The sequence below is a fragment of the Jaculus jaculus genome, chromosome 6 (genome assembly GCF_020740685.1).
Source record: "Jaculus jaculus isolate mJacJac1 chromosome 6, mJacJac1.mat.Y.cur, whole genome shotgun sequence".
NCBI lineage: Eukaryota > Metazoa > Chordata > Mammalia > Rodentia > Dipodidae > Jaculus > Jaculus jaculus.
Window position 1 is genome coordinate 110,089,548 of NC_059107.1, and position 21,873 is coordinate 110,111,420.

The 21,873-nt window shown below is 37.9% G+C and overlaps 1 protein-coding gene across 11 annotated transcripts in view; it reads right to left on the reverse strand.

Annotated features, from left to right (window-relative positions):
• Grip1 (glutamate receptor interacting protein 1) overlaps positions 1-21,873 on the reverse strand; it is a 667,112-nt gene that overhangs the window by 302,055 nt on the left and 343,184 nt on the right. Inside the window, exon 1 of one of the 11 annotated variants that reach the window (XM_045151480.1) lies at positions 6,034-6,054. The exons of the other annotated variants lie outside the window; for them this stretch is intronic. The gene's annotated coding sequence lies outside the window, so the exon portion shown is untranslated. Of the gene's footprint in view, positions 1-6,033; positions 6,055-21,873 lie in introns of those variants that run through there. 11 annotated transcript variants of the gene reach the window in all.

Here is a 21,873-nt window from a genome sequence, read left to right on the forward strand (position 1 = left end):
CCAAAGTAGAATGGGCAACTGTGCAGGAAGGATGCAACAAACCGCTAGTTTAAGGTATGATGAGGAGGAGGGAGGAAAGGGAGAAGAATGGGACATTTCCAGGCAGGAATAAAGACAGGACACCTTGACAAGGACTGGCGTTGCTTGAGTATGAATGCAGTGAAGTGAGGCATAAGTCTGCTGGCAATGCATATGTGTTGGTTTGATTCAGATGTTCCCCATAAACGTAGGTGTTCTGAATGCTAGGTCCCCAGCTCATGGCAATTTGGAAATTAAAGCCTCCTGGAGGTGGTGTATTGTTGGAGGTGAGCTTATGGGAGGTATAACCAGTTTCCACTTGCCAGTGTTTGGTACACTCTCCTGCTGCTGTTTTCTACCTGATGTTGGCCAAGAGGTGAAGTCCACCCTCTGCTCATTCCATCAGTTTCCCATGCCATCACGGAGCTTCCCCTAGAGTTTGTAAGCCAAATAAACCCATTCCTACATAAGCTACTCTTGGTTGGGTGTTTGTGCAGCAACTCCAAACTGACTGCAATGGTATATGTGTGCCCACTCATATGTGTTTGCATGCACACATATGCATTGCATGTACAGAGGGGAACAGTGGAACTGAAGTGAAAGAACAGTGAGTTCTGAAAGTTTTGCTCAGGAATAAGAACTTTATACTGGAAATTACTTCTGAAGGATTTTGAGATAGAGAGGCCACACGCTAGTACTTGTGACAGCATGATGGAGGAGTGACAGAAGGCTGAAGGACAGAGATAGCTACTGGGAGACCTTCCAGGCAGTAATGCCCTGGTGATGGCGACCTGAACAGGGCAGAGCCAGTGGTGAGTAGAAAGACAGTGAAGAGGAGCAGGAGTGATGGGAACAACGGGGCAGGTAGCTGATGGATATAAAGGGGGCAGAAGAGTCGAGGATGCTGCTGTAATGGTTAACCTTGATAATGTACTTGACTTAGAATCATCTAGGAAATATACCTCTGGGCATGTCTGCGAAGGCAGTTGCAGAGAGATTTAAATGTGGAAAGAATACCCACCCTGAATATGGGTGGAACCATCCCACAGGCTGGAGTCATGGACTGCATAAAAAGGATGAAGTAAGTGGATTTCAAGTTGATTTTATGGGGACTTTTTCAGACAGAATAACTACAATAGAAAAATTAAAAGCAGTATCATTTCATAAAGTTCACCTGCTGAGCTAAAAGTCAATACTTTCAACTGAAATGCATGCTATGTTGGATTTAAAACTAATAAACCATATCCATTTAAGACTTGTTTAAAAAAAATTGGTAGGAGACAAAGTAAAAGAAATGGAACCATTTTTCAACTTGTGGGTTGGCTCTATGTCCATGCATGAAGCTGTCCAAGCATGTTCATGCTTCGGCCTTCGACTCAGCCCCCAGCGTCTGCGTGTTCTTGGGGACGTTTAACCTCAGCGCTTTCCCCAAGCCCCTTCTAAGCCTCAGTTGCTCCAGTGAGAGCTTCACAGACTGTGAAACTGTGAGATACAGGAAATTCCTGATACTGCCAACTTACACACTTCTTTTGGCAGGTTCAAAAATTCTGTGTAAATAAACAGGGCAGGGCGAGCCTTGGCTATACTCTCAGCCCTCAGGAGGATGAGGGAGGAGAATCACTGCAAGACAGAGGCGGTGTGGACTACACTGTAAGCGTCAGGCCAACCTGGGCTACAGCGACCTCCTGCCAAGATAGATAGAGATGATAATGACAGGTAGGTAGGTAGATAGGTAGATAGCCAGCTAGATAGCTACATAAATGATATAGATAGATAGATAGACTAGATAGATAGATAGATAGATAGATAGATAGATAGATAGATAGATAGATAGAAAGAAAGAAAGAAACAAACAAACAAACAAACAAACAAAGAAAAGTAGGTAGATAGATAGATAGATGGATGGATAGATAGATAGATAGATAGATAGATAGATAGATAGATAGATAGATAGATAGATGACAGGTAAATAGATGGTTGACAAATAATAGATAGATATTATAGAAACAAACAGATAAAGGCATAAGCTTCAGTAATATTTTCTCCAAGTAAACTTTTGAGCCAGTGCAACTTGCTACCTCCTGTTGTTTACCTACTTAAGTTCACCCCTTTCCTTGGAGCAAACATTCCAAGCTAAAGGGAGCCACTAGGGTCTTCCACCCACCACTCTTCCTTTTCCAAGAAATATCTCCACTCATTTCCTTTGCTATGTCCCTTCCAAGAGTACTTTAAACATGCCCCCATTAAGCTGACCAGTCTCTTCCTCAAGGGCCAGTGTGCTATCCTGTACCTGCGCCCATCTGCATTCTTGAGACATGACTGATAGAATCCCGCAGGATAAGTGGGCTTTTTATTTTTTTCTTTTAAACCACCTTTTAAATCTGTCAGACCCCAAAGCACATTGCAGCTGCCTGAAATTTATGTCTCCCGAGTTGCAAGTATGATATGCCAAATAAACTCTCTTCTTTTTTTTTTCAATAATTTTTGTCTCATTTCTCTTAAGGGTGTACATAAGCAATGTGAGTAAAAATCTAATATATGCTCCCTGTCTCTAAAAGTGGACTGAACACTGAGTAGTAGTGGCAGGCTTTGCAATTTCCCTGCCTGAGTCAACCCCTGATTGAAAAGTAAGACTCCAAAAACTTGTTTGCCCAGTTTAGAAACCAATGATGGCGTGCCCCATTCTGAGTACACTAAATCCTCGGTTGTGCAAATGGGGAAAAGAGAGTGGCAACCCACTCCTTCCGCCTTCTCTCTTCATAGTCCTTTATACAAGATTGGCACCTAGTTAATGAAACCATAGTACAATACATTACCGAAATCCTTTATGATGGTCCCTAAGACTGTGTATGGAAGATCCCCAATTTTTTGAAAACTGAGCCTCCATTAGTATTACCGTGTTACATATTACTGTTATACTACAGAATAACGAAATTCAGAGAAGAAACAGGTACTTTCATAATAGCCCATATTCTAATAATGATATTAATAGTCTCAAATGACAACTTCTCAGAATTCCTTGCATCTGCCTTGCGAATGCTAAAGGTGAACTAGGGGTGTGAAAGAAATCCCCATGGCCTCCGCAGAAGCCATGTGTCCAGGACACAGGGCAGGCACGGCATAGATGGCAAGTAATTAAAAGTATGTGTTTTAAGAAAGAAAGGAAAATTCTGGCCCCTACCCAAAATTTTATTTGTTCAAATTTTAGGTGTCTAGTGAAAGTTGTGTATGGCTGTCATCCGAACGTGATGCTAAAAGATTACAGTGATAGGGTTATATTAGCTCAGTTTTTCTCTAAGAAAAGTTGAACTTGCAACACTTGTTTTCTTAGTTCAGGCCTCAGACAGATAATCCAGAGCATCCCACGATGACCAATTATCTAGAAATTAAAACCGACCACTCAATCACTATACAACCTTCAGTCTTGTTTTTCTTCTCATAACTAACAAGCAATAGCATTGACAAAAGAGTTTGTCAGGAAGAAGAGAAGCTTCTGGTTGGGGTGGGTAGGGTCACCGAGCACAGAGGACAGAGGTGGAGATGGTTCGTACATGACTTGTTTGACTTTGGACAAGCCTATGGGGTGGATAGATTTTTGACCTGGAATCAGGGATGTGTCTTTAGACTTCCTGATGAGGAGATTTGCTAACCAAGCTGCTGCTATCTTCCCACCATTGAAAAAAAGTCAGACAGGCTAACTAACCCCAAGGAGGGTGGTCATGTCATAGGAACAGAGAACGGAGCGCAGAGGTGGTGAGAGGAAGCTGCTGGCTGCTCCTCAAAATCTCCTGAATCTGCAAGTAGACAAGGGCTTCCGCCAACAGCCTGTGTTCCCAAAATGCACTTATACTTTTTGTCTTATGCTTTCATAAAACTTTAAACTTTCTTTGATAATGGAAGGTCATAAGTTCATACATACAATTTGATATGATTAGATTTTAGGCCTTAATTTTTTTAATCCTTGAGAATACTCAGAGGAATTTATCTTTAATATTTTATTTATTTATTTACTTAGGAGAGAGAGAGGGGAGAGGAAGACAGAGAGGATGTACCAGGACTTCTGGCTGCTGCAAATGAATTTCAGATGTAGGCACTATTCTGCATCTGGCTTTATGTGGGTATTGGGGATTCAAACTCAGCCCAGCAGACTTTGCAAGCAAGCACCTTTAACTGCTGAGCTATCTCTCCAACCCAGATAAATTTTTTGTAGCTAGCATTTAAAAATATCTATATATTTTTTAAAGTTCATATTATTTTATTTCATACTAAAAGGAAATTTAAACAACATTCCCAGTAGATGAACACAAGAATTCAAAGGAATCAATTATTGATCTGTTCACAATGAAAACACATAAAGTTATGTTGTAGTTATGTTATATATACAAGTATTTAAAAATTATGTGCCTGAACATTTTAAACTCCACATGTTAAGTCTGTATTTATTTTTTTGGTCTTGTCCTAAACTGCATTTAGTTGTAGCTGACTCCCTCTACTGGTTAAAAATTATAATCTTTTTATAAAGGAACATTTTTCTCAAGATTTTGATAAACACAATTTATAAAATACTGAAAAGTTAATAGCATTATCATACAACATGATTTTCATAACCAAAAAGAAAATAATATAAAAGAAAAGACAACATTTCATCATAAATTAGAATATAATAAATTAAATAAAATGCTCCTCTGGTACTTACCATATGGCACACAAAGATAATATTTAAAATAAAACATTTAAAAACTAACTGTAGGGCTTATCCACGTGTTTGATAATTACCTTTAAAAACATGGCTTTTACATGAATGAAAACCCCACTTTGCAGGATATACTCAGAGACCTAAGAGAAGGGAAATATTCCTCTGTTTTAAAAGAGGATTTTTTAAGTTTACTTACATACTTATATATCTGTTATAAACCTTTAGCATTCCATATGACATTCAAAGGGTAGTGTATTTGCAACAGATGAGTGGGTATGGTTACACCCTTACTCATAGTTCCTTTTAACCCTTTTGGTGGCCAAATTCCATCAGAGTTGGGGAGGGCTGGGGGAGGACTATGTTTATCCTGCTACATGTGAGTATCGACACATTCCACAGCACTGTTACTCTCCTGACCCTCCCGGGGTAACAGGTGCATATTGAGGAGTGCACAGGTGATGTGTGTGCATGCGTGTGTGCGTGCATGCGTGTGTGTGTGTGAGAGAGAGAGAGAGAGAGAGAGAGAGAGAGAGAGAGAGAGAGAGAGGTGTATTCTTTTCTAAATGTTGACAGTCCAAGACAAGAGTCTACCTTTCAGATTTCAGATAAAGGACTGTGAACATATACCAAAACTACATGAAAAGAAACAAATGTCAGTGGACAGCAAGGTCTAAAATCCTGACAGCACAGATACAGGAGGAGGACTCAGTTGAAAAAAGAAAAAAACACCTAATAAAAATCGATTGGTTAATTTATATTGAGACACTACATTTTGCAAAACTATTTTTGTAGTCTTTCAATAGCTGGTAACTTTATACAAATGATCTCTGGTCTTTACAGTAACTATGTAAAGTGAAAACACCAGTGTCATTTTATAGAGAAGGAACCTGTGAGTCAGTGTGCTCAAATGACATAGGCAGAGATTACTGCTGCAAAGCAGAATCTCAGCTTGAGCCCTCACCTTCCTGACTTTCAGCAACTACATTGCCATCTAAAATAGAAGGCACTCGTTGAGACCAGAGTAAGGACAAGAGCCAACACACAGGTATTGTCTTCAAATGTGAGAGTGGCTTTATATGAAAAAAATTAATAAATATAGTGGAAGCTATAGAGATTTGGACTTAACTGAAGAATCCATGTTGTCATCTTCAGACAGTGTTAAGTTCTCATGGGTGGGTGGCACTGGTCTGTGTAGTGCACTGGCACACCCTGGGTGACTAGACCACAACCAATCACGCAGTCAACTCGCTCTCTGAACATTTAGTGAAGTAATGAATGAAGTGATAAAGGCATGGGAGGTGGTGAGCTCTACAACATACCTATTTCCTAAGCATTGTGTAGCTCTGTATCTTGGCCTCTGCTGCTGGGTGAGCTCTTCAAGCCAGGAATGTTCCATCATCATCTAGTCCAATTGGCAGGATGGAACAGATGTTTCTAGATGCTAGCTCAATGCCTATGGAAATGAATCATAATGGTTCCTCAGACCTGCTATGTTACACACTGCATGTAGTAAAAAGAGAATCTCGGTCTGGAGAGATGGTTCAGGGGTTAAGGTACTTGCCTGCAAAGCCTCATGTCCTGGGTTTGATTCCCTAGTACTCACATAAAGCCAGATACACAAGGCAGGCATGTGTCTTGCATTTGTTTGCAGTGGCTAGAGGGCCTGATATGTCCATACATTCTCTGTCTCTACTTGCAAGTAAATAAATAAAAATATAAAAAAAGAAAATCTTGCTTTATAATATACACATGGCCTCATTTTATTTATGTGTGATTAAAGAGCTAATACCTAAGATCATTTTACAAGTATACCTGTGCCCTAAGATTCTGACCTTTTTTGGTCTAGACACACAAGTCTCAATAATCTAGGGCTCAGAAATGACAGTATCACCAACTAAAGACAATGCTGGTTGCACAGTGAAGAATATTAATTCTGACAGCTAAAACTAGATAAATATGTCTCTAAAATGAGAACAATCCAAATAAACCCTATACATGTATTAGAGGTATGTAACAGTTAAGATGCAGGTGTTTCATGTGCACAACTTTCTTATTTTTGGTATAAAATATATATTTTAGAATAGTTTCAGATTTATAAAAATAATATATATAGTACTAGTAATTTCAATATTATCCACACCCAGTTCTTTTTACTATCTCTCTCTCCTTTCTCTCTCTCTCTATCTCTCTCTCTCTCTCTCTCTCTCTCTCCATATATATATATATATATATATATATATATATATATATATATATATATATACTTAACAAGATGTTTTGTATGGAAACATAGTACCTGTTTCCCTTCATCTCTGCTCCCATTCCACTGGGGATGCTCCTCAGTGGGGTACTGTAACTATTTTTTAAAATTTATTTATTTGAGACAGAGAGAAAGAGGGAGGGACACACACACACATGAGAGAAAGAGAGAGAGAGAGAGACTGAGAGAAAGAAAGAAAGAAAGAAAGAAAGAAAGAAAGAAAGGAAGGAAGGAAGGAAGGAAGGAAGGAAGGAAGGAAGGAAGGAAGGAAGGAAGGAAGGAAGGAAGAAAGAAAGAAAGAAAGAAAGAAAGGGTACACCAGGGCTTCCTGTCACTGTAAACAAACTCCAGACATATGCCCCACACCATTTTGTGCATCTGGCTTTATTTGGGTACTGGGGACCTTAACCTGGGGCATTAGGGTTTGCAAGTAAATGCCTTTACTACTGAGCTATGTCTCCAGCATATTTTCATTTGCTAACATAATTACATGGCAAATTTGTCAGAATTAATGAATAACAGAACTTCATCATTCCACATTTCCTTAGCTTTCACTTCAGATCCTTTGTGCTTCAGGATCCCATCCAGATGTCACATTGCATTTAGTTGTCATGTCTCCTTAGGGTCCTCCCTGGGGGTTATTTCTCACTTTCCTTGGTGTTGAAGGTCTTGTGGGTTTTGAGAAGTACTGGTCAAGTCCTTGGGATTTGTCTGATGCTGTTCTTATGACTAGACTGGGACCATATGTTACTGGAAGGACCAGAGAGAAGTGCCAATTTCTATCATCCAGCAACAGAGATGCAAACCTCACCTACCATGGCTGTCAGCTGGCTGAGGTGGTGCTTGTCAGGCCCCTGTGAGGTAAACTTCCTGCCCCTTTCCATGCTGTGGCCTTTGCAAAGAAGTCACTATGTATAGACCACTTCTGATAAGTGAGGCTCTATATTCCCTCTCTCTATTAAAACAAAAAAAATCCCAGAAATTTTCTGTATTAGGAAAGAAGAACCAAAATTTACAAAGGGGTTACTAAATAAATTAAAGCATATATGAATAGAATACATAAAAATTAAAAATCATATTATTGGGGGACTGGAGAATGGCTTAGCGGTTATGGTATTTGCCTGAGAAGCCTAAGGACCTAGGTTCGATTCCCCAGGACCCATGTAAGCCAGATACACAAAGGGGCACATGAGCCTGGAATTCGTATGCAGTGGCTAGAGTCCCTGGCATGCCCATTACCTCTTTCTCTCTATCTGTCTTTTTCTCTCTCATAAATAAATAAATAAAATGCTTTAAAAAATCATGTTATTGAAGTATAATTAATGTTTTAAGAAATAGTCCCAAAATATTAAGTGGAAAAGCCATAACAACTATGTTTCCAAATTTAAACATACATGAATAAATTAATTCATCAATAAATTATTAAATACATAAGATTTGATATATATATAACCAACTTATAAGCTAAAAAATCAGAGCATACAACATTATACCCTAAGAGAGAAAAATAGTTTGATGTAACGAACAAAATGTTCCCTGCCCTTATAAACTAGTGGTGGGGATACTAAAATAATAGTCTATTAAAAAATAAGTGAAGCTTTATTGTGCAAGGCAGTTTTATCTGATATTTGTTTTATGATTTTCCTTTTCATTGAAAACAAACAGGTCTGTCATTATTCTTCATCTTTTGCAAATATGTTTCATTCTCAAGGCAAGTTAGTATTTACTTGCAAGTACATTGAATATGGTATTTCTAAACTCAATGGATTTGTTTCAAACTATATATTAACTTTCTCATATTTCATAAACAATATGTAGAGAAGTCAAAGCCCTTTCTCTGAGAATTTACTGCCACCACGACCCCCGCATTAATGACCTTAAATACAAAGAAGAAATTCAACCCACTCCCCCTTTCATGCACTCTGTGAGGCCTTTATGATTAAAGAGAATTTTAACATAAATAATGCATGGTCAATAATGTAGTATACCAAATTGCATTTAAAATATTCATGCAGTTCTTCTTAAAAAATAAAACTACAAATTGCAATTCTGACTATGGCTTATGAAAGGAAAGGAAAACAATATATGAATGAGGCTGATTATCTCTGAAATAAATTTATAGAAGGATCTTCCACAGGCTTCTTTCTTGATCGCTACCACATAGTTTATGACAGGAGCACAAAGCACAGAATTTCTGAAAATACTAGAAAATAAGCCATGCTGGGCTCAGATATGGTAGATTTGTCTTCAAGCAATCTGTTGTGTCTGTATAGAAAATAACTTTTCCTTCATTCTTCAAATGCAGTTGTATAATTTACTAGCTCAGTAAAATAGCTTCTGGTATTGATCTAGACCTCAGATGGATAACCTGATTTAGAACTTGCTCATATCTCTGCTTTAAGGAAAAGAATTACCAAAATGTGTGGTTTCAAGTACAACGGATAACAAAGCAATGATTCCACAGGATTTTAATAAAGGATATTCCTTTTTTATTAAATAATTTATTTACTTATTTATTTAATTATTTCTTTGTTTGAGAGAGGCAGATACATATATAGAGATAATGGATGTGACAGGACATTTAGCCACTGCAAATGAACTCTAGACTCATGTACCACCTTGTACATCTGACTTTACATGTGTACTGGGAAATCAAGCTTGTGTCCTTAGGCTTTGCAGGCAAGTTTCTTAACTGCTGAGCCATTCCTCCAGCCTCTTAAAGGGCATTCCTAGAAATATCTTTACAAAATAAAAAAAAATAATGGATTCAAAATTGATCTCACTTGTCATTAACAAATCATGTCTCATAAATATAATAATTTCATATTAACTTTAAAGATAGCTGATAACTTACAAGAATAATTAAAGCATCAAGAAAGTATCCTAAGCATAGTGCATTTTATTGCATCATAGATCAACAAATAGTTTTGACATCAAGAAAATTAAATTTTCCGTAAGCCTTGTTATGTATCAATAGAGAAAAATACGTTGGCCCTACATATTAAAAAGCCCAAAATATAGTAGATATACCAAACATTAATTTTTAACTTTGAGATTTCTTTAAGAAAATAATTGAGTGCATACTGATCTAAATATTAGTAATTTTAAAAAATTTTTTGTTTATTTTTATTTATTTATTTGAGAGCAACAGACAGAGAAAGAGGCAGATCGACAGAGAGAGAGAATGGGCCAGGGACTCCAGCCACTGCAAACAAACTCCAGATGTGTGCACCCCCTTGTGCATCTGGATAACATGGGATCTGGCTAACGTGGGTCCTGGGGAATCGAGCCTTGAACCAGGGTCCTCAGGCTTCACAGGCAAGCGCTTAATGGCTAAGCCATCTCTCCAGCCCAATATTGGTAAATTTTTGTGTCAGAAACTAAATGAGCTATAAATCCAAGGCCAGCAGGGCAGAGTCACAGATAAACTAAAACTCACCTATTTAAAGTATCCCTTTGGAGCTCAGAAAAGGCCAGCTTGAGACTGCATGGTACTTTGAATGGATGGCCTCCATAGACTCAGTGTCAAATTAAACTTGTAAATTGGGTCTCCAGCCACCAGGCTGGAGGAGATAAAACTGGGGGCAGATCCTAGGGTTCAGCCCAAAAGTGTGTTTGTGTGTGGATCTGAAATCCAGCCTAAAAGGATGCAAAGAGAGATGAGTTCTGTCTGGCAAGGTTCCTGGTACTTGCTACTTTTTGGTGTTTGTTGGCTGGAGGTTTCTCTTTGCTTAGATCAATGAATGGAAGTCAGCTGCTTCTGTCAAAGATAGAACTTCACCTAGATCTGCAAGTTTGAAATAAATCCCTTCCTCCCCTAAACTGTGCCTGGTTCAGATGTTCATCCCAGCAACATGGAACTGGCAAATACAAACTGCTACACATGGCTTTACATGCAAAGGCATGGCTAATAAAATGTCCAGACTGTACTGGAAAACACCAAACAGTTGTTAAGCTGCATGAATACTCACAGATCATAAGTGGGTAACTCAAATCTGGAACATTTAGTCGATCAAACAGAAACCCAAATTTTTTTAAAGAAATCATATTATTTTCCAAGTAAATATTCATGCAAAGCTACTTCATCAGTGAAAAATTAACTAAGTTAAGCTACCCAAGAACTGCAGCTTACTTTTATTTTTGTTAGTTACAAGTTTTTGCTTACAAAATGACTTTTAAAAATTAGGTTATTTTGGGCTGGAGAAATGGCGTAGTGGTTAAGCGCTTGCCTGTGAAGCCTAAGGACCCCGGTTCGAGGCTCGGTTCCCCAGGTCCCACGTTAGCCAGATGCACAAGGGGGCGCACGCGTCTGGAGTTCGTTTGCAGAGGCTGGAAGCCCTGGCGCGCCCATTCTCTCTCTCTCCCTCTATCTGTCTTTCTCTCTGTGTCTGTTGCTCTCAAAAAATAAAATAAAATAAAAAATTTTTTAAAAATTAGGTTATTTTAAAACTTTAATATTTAATACGATCCTATATATTTGTTGCTCAATAAACAGTGAAATGTATTGGTTCATACAGTCTGATATTTGACCACAGTTATTATATTTTTTAAAAATATCTTTTATTTTTTTTTAATATTTAATTAATTAATTTATTTGAGGGGGGAGAGAAAGAATAGGTGTGCCAGGGCCTCTAGCCACTGAAAACGAACTCCAGATGCATGTGCCACTTTGTGCATCTTGGTACTGGGGGATTGTACTTTCGTCCTTAGACTTCACAGACAAGTGCCTTAACTGCTAAGCCATCCCTCAAGCCCTCAACCATTATTACTTGTATGTCTTAAGTTTAAACTTGGAAGGCAGCTAGGCTTACCACCACACCACCAACATTTATGTTTAAACTTGAAATACACAAGTAGAAAGACGTTTCCTGGAGGCTCATCTCCCCACATGAGCTATGTCTCAGGGGGTAAAGTGCTTGCTGCATCACATGAGGATCTGAGCTCAGATCCCCAGCACACACCCAAATGCTAAATGTGGTGCTGTGTTCCTATAGTACCCGCGCTAGGATGCTAGGAAATGGAAAAAGGAGTAACCCTAAGACTTGCTGGCTAGTTACACTTAGTCAAATTATTGAGTCTCAGGTTCAGTGAGAGACCCTCTTTCAAAAAATACCAAGGTGATGGAGTGGTTGATAAAGAGATTGACTTCTGGCTTTCACACATATCGACACACATACATGTACATGCACACATGAGAAAAAGATATTATATATTAATTACACATATAAATTATATTTTCATGATTACTGAGATATGTAAAAATAAAGTTAATATGCAGAAGTATTACTTGATGAACTATGGAGATTGTGCTTGGTTGTTTTGGGGAAGTGACTGGATCTTGAGGGCTCTGATCAAAAGGTTAGTCCCTTGATGAAGATGGAATACATTAAATTTTGGGTAGGTGGGAAAACTAGGAGATGGTACCTAATTGGAAGAAGTAGGTCAACAACTACTTTTTTTTTTTTTGATCTTGTATTCTAGTGGTTATATCAGCAGATTATTAAGTTGGGAACAAATGATGTATAAGCCATGATTTATGAACAGTGCTTATTCGCAAAGTTTAGAGTACTTTCATAGACCACTTCTCAGTTTTATTATAAGCTTTTAAGCCAGAAAGAAACCCTTTTCCTATGCTAAAGTTGCCTACCATCCTTCCACCAAAGGCTTCCTTCATTAATTTGTCATGTGACAGTCAATTCTAGCTTTTCAAACTAGTATGGGGCAGTAGTAAACTCATTTAAAAGCCTAAGCAGTCACTGCCTAAGAAAAAGAATAGGCATTATCAATTTATTGCAGTGATTATTGGCCATTTACCTCATTCCTCAGCATACATTTATTGATCATTTAACTTGTGGCAGGAAGGGTGAAAGGTATGGAAAACAATGATAAATAAAGCAAGATATCTAATCACAGAATTTAAAATTCAAGAATGATGGCAGTAAGATACACTGTGGTCTGTCGTGGAGTCACCTAGCAATCACGGCTTCACCCTCAGAACAGGGGAGCTAGAATCTCCAGCAATAGGAATTTCTAGGTGAAAAGTTTGTCTCCTGAAAGTCATACTCATTACCACTGCCCACACAGGGCTGACTACTTGAAATTTGCAAACCGACCATCACATTCCCTGCTCACTTTTCACAATCCTCTAGTGTTCCCTTTTCTGGAAACTTCCTGACCATTCCTTCCCTCTCCTGGAATTAATTCCTTCTTTCTAAAACTCTCTTTCCTTTGGCCCTGTCTCTGACAATGACAAATGTTGTTATGTCATTTATTCATTTCCCTATCTTGTTGTGTTAGGTTTTGTGTTGCTGTGACAAAATAAGGCACACAAATGACTTTAGGATACAAAGATTTATTATATTTCAAGAGTTCCAGTCGATGTTTCTTAGTTCTGTTGATTCTGTGCTCTTGTTCAGGCAAAATATGAACAAATGACAGATAAGAGAATGCAAAAAGGGCCTAGGACAAGACGCCCTCATTGACCTACTTCTTCCAATTAGATACCATCTCCTAGTTTTCCCACCTACCCAAAACGTTATGTATTCCATCTCCATCAAGGGACTAACCTTTTGATCAGAGCTCTCAAGATCCAGTAACTTCCCCAAAGCCAACCAGTTGACAACCAAGCACAATCCTCCAGTACATAAGTTTATGGGATCCATTTCATTTTCAAATCCTAACACTTTGAAGAAACGATCCCTTCTCAGGTACCTAGCACCAAGACTGTATGCAGTGGATGGTCAGGAAACATTTACTAAATTATAAATCAAAAGTTAAATTAGTTCCAAAGCACAAATGTTTGGGGAATTTCTTAGGCAGATATAGACAATGTGAAAACCTCATTTAAATTCGCCCTATTCTGTATTCAGTGACCCAACACAGTCCAGCCCTGTACACTGCAGTGTTATTTGTTCACAAAGCACAGAATTTTATTATAGCAATATTTCCTACCAGTTGTCTTTAGTTGTAATTTTTAAGTTCACTGGTTGGTATTCTAACCCCATATGAAACATGATATATGCTTCCCTTTTTAAATCCACTCATTAGCTCAGTTTGGTCTGATTTAAACCTAATGAGTACTTTTTTTTTTAAGAAAGTAAAATGAGAATCTAATTCATAATTTAAACATTTGGTGTACTCAGAATGCAAAATATTTGAAGAAAAGTTTTTTCACACTACAATTTAAGAAGTGATAGTTTAACTCACAGCATTGAGGAGGTTAGAAAAGAAATATAAAAACCTAAAAGACTGATGAATACATCCCATGATCTCAAATTCTTTGTAACTCTCACACCTCCTCAAGGAGGTTCAGCCCTTGCCCACACCTACCACTAGTACACACAAGATTCCACACACGGGAGTCCACAAGCATCTCGCGTGACTCCCTCTTCTTGCTATGCCCACGTCCACCATTTTGGTGCCGACCTTCATGCCTGCCTCTCCTATTACTTCCTCACCTACACTAATGCTCTTCTTAACTTCACAGCTCAAAAGTTCTCAATGATTTTTTTTTTTAATGTAGTCTTCATGGGAGGGAATACATCCCTGACACTGACAACCTACAACATGGGTAGTCATGAGCCCTACGGGTGTAACGTCTGCTGCTGTCTGGCTAAATGTATATACTATGTTCACCAAACTGCTCAATAAGCACTTCTCTTAATGTTCATATCCATATATTAGCGCTACTCTCACTTTTGGTTAGTGAACCTTCTCTTTTTAGATGGTGGTGACCTTGGGATGACTCAGAAGGCATCATGGTGCTGAGAAGTGACAGAGGAGTGCTAAGTACTGCAATATCTCTATCGCACCTTCCAAGGCTCAGGGTCTATTGCAGAAGAGGTGGCAGAAAGAATGTAAGAGCCAATGGAAGGGTAGGACTCCTTACAATGTGCTCCTCCAGACACAAAATGGCCTGGATATCCATGACCTCACAGTGCCTGACACTACCTACACAAGACCATCATAATAGGAGGAAAAGATCATGACATCAAAATAAAAGAGAGGCTGATTGAGAGGGGGAGGGGATATGATGGAGAGTGGAGTTTCAAAGGGAAAAGTGGGAGGGGGGAATTACCATGGGATATTGTTTACAATCATGGAAAATATCAATTAAAAAAAATGTAGTCTTCAGTAAGGTACATAGATTGTTCATTTTCTCTATGTCAAGCTAACTTTGTATTTGGCCCTAACCCTCCATACAGTATTTGTTGTTTTACTTGGAATTCAGGGAACTTTTACGGTCTCGTTCTTTCTCAGATAGTGCTCCTGCTGCCACTGTCCCTGGGACCCTATCCTTACTTAATGAGCTGAACATCAAAGCTGACCTCACACATAGTTCTACAGTCTCCTAATTCTGGAGTGATTGCTATATGTGCCTCTGTTCTTTTCGTCTTTGTTACCGGCACGTCAATAGGGTTGCCTGGCATAAGGAAAATAATAAATGAATACACACTAGATATGGGAATGTGTACTTGACCTGTGCAAAGCTGGGACAGAAAAGCATGCAAACATAAAAATAGGTCATAAGTGGCCATACAGCCACAGTGACGTATAAGATCTGGATGAATATACTGGAATCAAAGCTACCTCCATCATCCCTGCCTCTTCTTTCTCCTTTACTCACGAAGCCTTGGGAATCAACACTGTAAAAGTTCCCTAGGGGGAAGCTAATAATAAGCCAAGTTGAATACTATATGTCCAATTTCCTCTCAAAAGGCAGTCCTCCAACAGGAGGCATGAGTCAAAGCCATACGTATGTTGAAGAGAAACTGCGTTAAAATCTTGAGCCTCTCTGGCAGTTTACACATCTATAGTAATAGTATCAGGCCTAGAAGGTGGAAAAGACTGAGCAGTGCAGGTGGAATGTCTAAATTTCACCTCCTCCAAGTACTTCTATCGATGCCATCATGCATCCCATCTCCCAAACCTTTGAGATGGAAAATGGGTTGTCCACAGTATCCTGATTCAGTTGTATAAGGAGTCTTCCCTCCTTATGCTTTTCATAGCTTAAGAAGGAAATTAATCAAATTACAAGGGTGTGAATACTATTTACATACTCTACTTTTATTACAGAATCAGTTGTAAGTTCCCCAAACTCTAATCATAAATGAGTTTTAGAAATATAATTTATTCTTATATTGGAAATGGTCTCTGCTACCCTAGAAAGAAAAGTCCAGTAAGTTACAGGTCATAAATATTTATGACAGACTGTTAAGATTTTTAGATAACTCATGACAGAAAGTGATTTTTTTCTTAAATTTTGTAGGCAGAGGGCAGTATGTACAAGACAATCGTATAAGCAAAAGTCTGTGCCAGTTTTACAGAATATATTTACTTAAGACAACTTTATGCAATGGTTCTTTTCAACCTCTTTTAAAGTTTAGTAATTTATTGGGGCTTGGGAATTTTCTTTTTTATATTTTGCAAAAAACAATTCCAAGTTCACTGCATAGCTCAGGGAGACATTACTTTATTTCAAAAAAAATGTATGTCTCTGATGCCACTATAGCTTTGGAAAGGGTTCACACACAGATGTGATGAAGAGCATAGTGCCAGCAAGCTCAGATGTTAAAAATAATAACCGATCTTGTCATACTTTGTCATTATGCAAATGCAAGGAATGTGTTGCCGAAGTGATTCATATTAGTGCGGTCGACAGAGAATTGAAAACCTAATCTTCAGCAGATCATTTTAAAATCAAGTGTTTATGGCTGACCATGCCTTAAAATAGTGAGGTATTCTGAAAAGTAATTGTACTGATCTTTCTGTAAACAAAATAACAAGCAAACAAACAAACAAAAACCAGTGAATGAAACTCTGCCAAAGCCGATACAAATAACTGACAAAATTAAATTAGTGGAGTTTAAAAGATGTTGATTTAAATTCTTGTGTGTTCTGAAAGTAGCCTCCCATTTTTTGTCTTGGTTAACGTAGCTGTTGTGGGGTTTAGAAGGTAATAATTTAGGAGTTCTCTGTGTAGGACTTGATAGGTAGGCAGTAGGCCCTGTTTCCAGAGACAGTGTGTTCTTAGACGTAGGAGTGCTGAGGAAATCGGAGCCACATGCTCCTCACAGTAGTGGTTTTGGAGATTTCCACCTGACACCATACTTTGTGATCACCAATCCTCTCACTTGTTTACAGCTGTAAACTCTTCCCACTGCTATTCCCACAATGGCTAGCAGTCTTCCCAGCCTACAGTGACACAAGCCATTAATGCACCAGCATCCTCACCACCCTTGATGTCTGCTGATCCTGAGTCATCCTACATTACCATCACTGGAGAAATAAGAAAAGGAAGCTTCTGGTAAGGAAATTAGCAATGTATTTTTTTTTTCTTTTTCTAATTTGTTTAGCCTAAGAGTGCAATCTAACTATATCATTTTATAGACAGGCAGAGAACATGCCAACATGGTTAATATTCAGGGTTTTATTTCTAACAGAGGGTTGTAGTAATTAGGACTAAAGTTAAAATTATCTTAAACTACTTTTCTAAAATATACTGTAATGCTTCCAACAATAGGCTTCTTGATGAAGAAGTTTGGGAAATAGAACCATAAACAAAGCCAAATGGATCTCCCTCCTGTAGACATTCTCATTTGTGTTCTTTCTGGTTCTATGGGAAAGATGATATACAAGTTTTTTATCTTTTCTCACAGAGTACATTTGGGATCCATAAATCTGTAGAAAAAAAAACTGCACAAACCTTTCTAGAGGCAAACGATGACCATATAATTTATAACCTAATTAGAAAAAAAATTAAGAATGAAAGGAGGTACCACTAGCACTTATTACAGGAAAACAATCATGCTGTGACTCTTGGATGAGATTATGGTCTCAACATAGAAAAGTAAAACAAAACCAAATGCTAGGAGAGCTAAAAACAACAGAGTGAAAGTCATAACACTGATTTCTAAACATGAAGACTGTAATATATGAGATGAATGGATATTATATTTTGTTGCTCTAAAAGGCTATTAGGATTAGAAGAAATTAAATGGGTGAGATTTTTTACTCAATGGAAACAGAAACTTCCTAGCAAATAGATCCATTCAAAATCAGAATGGTTTCACTGGGAAAAAGCTAGCTATCTCATCTCTCCCAGAAACAGAAGCTACCCCATAAAAGATGCAACATGGAGTCAGTGATTTCTAGAAATCAATTAACATTTTTTGTGATTCACTGACGTAACTAATGGGAACTTGTGGCAGAATACCAAGACACTGTCACATTTCTGCTTAAAGAAACATTATTATTTTAAGGGAGAAAACAAAATACCATATCATGTAATTCAAAATTTTCTATTCACCATTTGATCATCCAACAATGAAGCATCAACAAACTTAAGTCACTGACGTGCATATAAATTGAATTCAGAGAACACTTTCCATGAGGCCTTAGTCTCAGGAGGTATTTTTGAATCCATGTAAAAATAATTGCTCTGAATATACTCAGAGGTAATAATGTGAGAAAGAAAAATGGTCAGAATTAGGTAGATTCAGTAAACAAAAGATAAAGAGTGCAAGTAATCTTGCAGGTCATTTGAGTATAGTTTATTTCTTTTAAAGACTGGGCCTCTGGATTAAAGGATCTTTCTTAATACCATACCATAACTTAGGTGCAAGGTTAAAATCTAACTTCAAGCATGACTTGAAGTGGAGCAGGTACAGAATTTCAAGGTTATTTTACCTATTCTCACATAGGAAAAACAAATTGGAATGAATTTTTAGGAATTGTAAATGCTGGGTTAGCTAAAGCCTTCAAAGTAGCTTCTAGGATACTTCTCTAACCTTTATAGTTCTTGGAAAAGAACATTCAAGTTATCAAAATGATGGTAATCTTTATGACAATATAATGATAATCACTAATAATGAATACTTTAAAAAAAAATTTTATTTATTTATTTGAGAGGGGGGAGGGAGGGAGGAAGAGGTAGACAGAGAGAAAGAGAGAAAGGGCGCACCAGGGCCTCCAGCCACTGCAAATGAACTCCAGTTGCATGTGCCCCCTTGTGCATCTGGCTTACATGGGCCCTGGGGAATCGAACCAGGATCCCCAGGCTTTGCAGGCAAATGCCTTAACAACTAAGCCATTTTCCCAGCCCCTGAATGCTTTTTTAAATATTTTTTTGTTTATTTTTAATTTTTTGTTTATTTTTATTTATTTATTTGAGAGTGACAGAGAGAGAGAATGGGCACGCCAGGGCCTCCAGCCCCTGCAAACGAACTCCAGACACATGCACCCCCTTGTGCATCTGGCTAATGTGGGTGCTGGGGAATTCTGGGAGAGATGGGATAGCTAACTTTTTCCCAGTAAAATCATTCTGATTTTGAATGGATCTATTTGCTAGGAAGTTTCTGTTTCCATTGAGTAAAAAATCTCACCCATTTAATTTCTTCTAATCCTAATAGCCTTTTAGAGCAACAAAATATAATATTCCCCAGGACCTTGATTCCCCAGAAGCCTTGAACCGAGGTCCTTAGGCTTCACAGGTAAGTGCTTAACCACTAAGCCAACTCTCCAGCCCATGAATGCTTTTTTAAAATGATATCATGGAGTAATATAAAGATGTAGTAATATAAAAATAATGATTTCTGTTTACAGGTGAGAGAATAAATGATCTGAGCAAGACCAAACAGTTCCAATGGGAAGAACTGCTGCTTTAATGCCCATCATAGAATTTGAAAGCATTGTGCTTGACAGTCCCTATATAAAGTTCTGTTTTGCTCAAGATGTTTCTGATATTTTGTGATATTGAAGATCTTTCGTAGAAAAGAATAAAGATAACAATAAGAAAATAGAAACAGAAAACCCTACACCAATGGAGCCACTTGTTCTCAATCCCTTATTTGTCCTAAAGCTAGTCTCTGAAGCAACAAGATTCAAAGTGTGAACAAGGAGGTTAGCAAACCCACATCTGGCTCACCATGGAGTTTTCAGAGACTCTATGAAAAATCCCAATAACAGAAACAACAAGTTGTGTATATTCAAAATAATCTCAGAAACAGTTTAACAAGAAGTAGGAGATACATAAAATTAAAAATTGAGATGGTGTTAGGGTCACTTTATAAATACATATCTGATGAATAAAACAGTAGTTACACAGCTTTCTTCTAATCAGGTCAATATAAAAACTACTTGTCTTTCTTTTGGGGTAGATTATAGGTGAATTACAGATTAAATAGTAAAGGTATAGGCAAAATGATATTAGGAAATAAAACTCAGTAAGACACAAAAATGGTGTTTTGTTGAAATGATAGGTTAGGAAAAAGTCATGTCCATGATATTATAACACCTTGACACCTTCCAGTCCAAAGGAGGAGTTGGAGAGTTGAACCAGTCTGCAGTTATATTTGGGAGACTCTGGGAATTCACACTTAGGTAATGTGAGATGGTTTGCACGGAGTTCTGTTGGAAGTCAGTTCTAGAAAGCTAGTTCTGGCCCTCTGACAAGAAGAATTTTTGCTGGCAGTCATTTCTAGACACAAAACAGCACACATTTTAGCAAATTTCTACTGTGACAATTCCAATGAAACAGACCAGATAGAGGTGTCATTGAGGGCTATGGGAACATCACACTAGTGTGGTCTTTTGTGGTCAACTATAAGACAGAAGAGCTCAGATTGATGCAAAGTCACTTGTCCAATGAACTTAGGGGCCAGAATGCCATTTTCTAGCTCCCTTTTCCTCCTGTGATGATCTGGAAGCTTCATGCACAGATAACAGTGTGCAAGGCAGAAACAGCCTAGGTGCTGATGTTAGTGCCTGGAGTTCAACCCCCTTGGGCTCTCACACAGTTTTCAATGGACTGGCAAAGCAAGGAATATAATCGATTTGAAGTTATGCTTATATTCTTTCCAGTGTAGGGGTAGTAGTTTCTATTTCTCAGTAATGTACTGAATGTCATGGAATCAAAGTATTTATCCAGCAATATAGTAATAACTTCACATAATCAACTGATTTAAACTTATCCTAATTACTGACTTGTACCTGTCATAATTTGACAACCTTTAAATACTTGAGAAAAACTGCTAGACTTTCTGTTTTTGAAAACTTTAAAACAGTGAGAAAAAAGTAACCTGAATCATAAATTAGCTATTGTAATAGTTTATTTTTCTCAAAGGAAATGTGGAGTGTTTTGTCTGGATCCAGTAAATGACCCTCTCCAACTATAAGAGAACCAAAAAGTACAGAGGTGTAGAACAGAAAACACCTCTCCAACTAAGAGTGATACAAAATTGTTAGAGGTTGGACAATGAGAATGACCCATATTAATAGCACACATTCCTCTGCATGATTGTACAAAATGGTAGTGTCCAACATAGTTTATATTTCTGATTTTCAAGCTGTGTTCTGGAGGTATGACCAATACATTTTTGTAGGCTTACTCTTCTCATTCTAATTGTTCTGACCTCTAACAACCGATGAAGCTCTCTCATGAGGCTATAATATTTTATATTCACTGAGGCCTCACACTATATTGCAATCATATATAGAAACTACACTTCATTGAACAGAGTATTTTTAGCACATCTCTCAAGGCACCATTGAGCTGGAAGAATCTGAGGCAGTAAAGTTAACCACTATCTTTATTTTGTCCATTAAGAAAGATTAGCTGGACCCTGAAAGAGTGACACAGATTATCAGAAACCAAAGCAAATTTCCTCCAGTGACCCAATTTGCCTTTCAGGATATTAGCCAATAGCCTTGCAAGTCAAACACACAGAGTGTGCATATGGTTCAGCCAACTGATCAAACCATTTATATGGTGATACTATAAAATGAAAAATCTGTCTTTTAAAGTCTATACAAATAAATAATTCTCTTATAGCTCACGCTGATCATTGCATATACATACTGAGATCTGAAAATCAGGATTATGAGATTGAGCACAGTAATC